The 3,364-nt window shown below is 34.4% G+C and overlaps 1 non-coding gene across 1 annotated transcript; it reads left to right on the forward strand.

The window, feature by feature from the left end:
- The first annotated feature begins 286 nt into the window (after positions 1-286).
- TRNAT-AGU (transfer RNA threonine (anticodon AGU)) lies at positions 287-362 on the forward strand. Its single transcript has one exon. It is a non-coding gene; the product is annotated as a tRNA-Thr (tRNA).
- Positions 363-3,364: the final 3,002 nt, after the last annotated feature.

A 3,364-nucleotide genomic window follows, 5' to 3' on the forward strand; every position in this document is an offset into this window, starting at 1 on the left:
TCATTTACCACATTTTTCTTACCCATTTATCCACTGATAGGCAGGACAAAGACCAGAAAGTCAATGAAATATCAATTGGGAAAGGAATGGGGATGGGAAAAGGAAAGAAGAATAGGTCTGAGGAGGCGAAGAGAGATGAAAATAGGAACAGCAAAAGACAGAAGCAGAAGCAGAAAGAGATAGGAAAACAAATACAAATATGCAAAAGGGTTGCTTCCACCTTTTGGCTATTGAAAATAATGCTGATATGAAAATGTATAAGTACCTGTTAAGAGTTCCTGTTTTTGCCTTGGGCGGTTGGCTCAGTGGTAGAGCGTCGGCCTAGTGTGCGGAGGACCCGGGTTCGATTCCCGGCCAGGGCACACAGGAGAAGCGCCCATTTGCTTCTTCACCCCTCCGCCACGCTTTCCTCTCTGTCTCTCTCTTCCCCTCCCGCAGCCAAGGCTCCATTGGAGCAAGGGTGGCCGGGACACTGGGGATGGCTCTGTGGCCTCTCTGCCTCAGGCGCTGGAGTGGCTCTGGTCGCAACATGGCGACGCCCAGGATGGGCAGAGCATCGCCCCCTGGTGGGTAGAGCGTCGCCCCTGGTGGGCGTGCCGGGTGGATCCCGGTCGGGCGCATGCGGGAGTCTGTCAGACTCTCTCTCCCTGTTTCCAGCTTCAGAAAAACGAAAAAAAAAAAAAAAAAAAGAGTTTCTGTTTTCAATTTGTTAGGCATATACTGGATGGAATTATTGGATCATATAATAATTCCATTTTTAATTTTTTGAGGAACCACTAGACTGTTTCCTATAGCGGCTGCACCATTTTACATTCCTATCAATAATGCACAAGGATTTTGATTCCTTTACAGCTTTGCCAACACTTTCCCCCCCCCCTTTTTAATAATATCATCCTCATGTGATGTGTAAAATGGGTGTGAAGTGATATCTCATTATGATTTTTATTTAATTTTCTTAATGACTACTGATATTGAGTATTTCCTTATGAGCTTATTAGTCAGTTGCATACCTTTGAGGAAATGTCTATTTAAGATTTTGTCCTTTTTTTTAATCAAGGGGTTTGCTTTTTTGTTGTTGTTACAATTAACAGGAATTCCTTTTATAGTCTGGATATTCACTTTTTATCAGATATATGATTTGCAAATATCCTCTCCCATTCCACTGGTTGCCCCTAACTCTATTGATAGTGTCTTTTGCAGCACTATCAGTTTTTAATTTTGATGTATAGTTAAATTGGTCCATTTTTTTGTTGTTGCCTGTGCTTGATATACCCAAGAAAACATTGTAAATACAATGTCTTGAAGCTTTTCCTTTATGATATTTAAGATTTTTATTGTTTAGTTCTTATGTTTATGTCTTTGATTCAATTTAAATTAATTTTTTTTTAGATGATGTAAGGGAAGGGTCTAATCCTATGGCTTTGCATATATAAATACACAGTTTTCCCAAGACCATTTGTAGAAAAGACTATCCTTCTCCGTAGTAAATAGTCTTAATGCCCTTGTCAAAACTCACTTGACCACAAGCAAAGGTTTATTTCTGGGTTCTTTATTTCGTTCTGTTGAGTTATATGTCTTTTACTATGGCAGTACCACATTGCTTTGATGAATTTTATTTTTTTAATAAGTTTAAAACTGGAAAGTGTGAGACATATAACTTTGCTTCTCTTTCTCAAAATTGTTTTGGATATTCAGAGTCCCTTGAAATTCCATATAAATTTTAGAATAGATTTTTATATTTCTGCAAATAAACATTGTTGAGATTTTTTTTATATTGTTGAGATTTGGATAGGAAATACATTTAATCTGTAAATTGCTTTGCATATTATTGGCATCATAACAATAGTAAGTCTTCCAATCCACAAACATGAGCCATCATTCCAATTATAATTTCTTTCAATAATGTTTTATAGTTTTCAATGTACATACATGCTTTTGCATTCTTTAACTTTATTTCTAAAGATTTTATTTTTTGATGCCACTGTAAATAGAATTGTTTTATTTTCTTCTGAGATTATTTATTTTTAGTATACAGATGTAACTGATTTATGCATGTTATCTTTAGCATGCATATCCAGGTACTTTGCTGATTTTTTTTTATTAGTTCTAACAACTTTTCATGGAATCATAGGATTTTCTACACATCAGACCATGTCTGAGATCACATAATTTTATTTCTTTCTAATTTGAATAATTTTTATTTCTTTACCTTGCCTAATTTCTCTAGCTAGCACTTCCAGTACTATGTGTTTTTTGTTTGATTGTTTTTAAGATTTTATTTATTGATTTGAGTGGGGGAGAGAGAGAGAAAGGGGATGGGGAGTAGGAAGTATCAAATCATTTTTAGTATGTGCCTTGGCCAAGCAGGCCTGGAGCCTCAAATGGTGACCTTAGCATTCCAGGTCGACACTTGTATCCACTGTGCCACCACAGGTCAGACACAGTACTATGTTAATAGAACTGACAAAAGCAGACATTTTTGTCTTCTTTATCTTAGAGGAAAAACTTTCTAGCCTTTCACCATTAAACATATTAGCTGTGGTGTTTTATATATGATCTTTCTTACCTTAAGGAAGGTTGTTTCCTTTTATTCCTAGTTTGTTGAGAATTTTTACAATAAAGAGGTATTGAATTTTGTCAAATGCTTTTTATGAATCAATTCAGATGATTATATAGTTTTTTTTCACTCATTCTGTAAATGTAGTGTATTACATTGATTAATTTTCATATGTTGAACCATTTTTGCATTCCAGGAACAAATTTTAGAATCCCCAGAAATATTGGTCTGTAGTTTTCCTGAAATTACTTTGGTTTTGGTATCAGAGTAACACAGGCCTCATGCTGATTTTAGTCGAGTCCTCTCTTTTTCCTTTCTCAATTTAGCTAAAGTTTAGTTAATTTTGTTAAATTTTTAAAGAACTAACTTTTTCTTTAATTTCACTAATTTTCATTAATGAAATAATAAAAGAAATTTCATTAATTTGCTCTATTTTTTATTTTTTATTTCTGTTTCTGATTTTATTTTCATTATTTTGTTCCTTCCATTAGTTTTAGGTTTGGTTTGTCCTTCTTTAGCTCCTTGAGGTGTAAAATTATGTTGTGGATTTGAGATATTTCTTCTTTTTTATGTCGATAGTTACAGATACACGTAAATTTCCCTCTTAGCACTCCTTTCACTATATCCCATACATTTTAGTATACCGTGTTTTCATTCATTCTCTGATTTCCTTTATCACTTCTCATTAGCTCATTAGATGTTTAAAGTGTATGCAGTTTAATTTCCACATATTGTAAATTTTCTTATTTTCTCTCTGTGATTTCTTTCTAGTTTGTAATCAGATATTTTGTACGACTTCAATCTTCT

This window comes from Saccopteryx leptura, chromosome 1, assembly GCF_036850995.1.
Source record: "Saccopteryx leptura isolate mSacLep1 chromosome 1, mSacLep1_pri_phased_curated, whole genome shotgun sequence".
Taxonomy (NCBI): domain Eukaryota; kingdom Metazoa; phylum Chordata; class Mammalia; order Chiroptera; family Emballonuridae; genus Saccopteryx; species Saccopteryx leptura.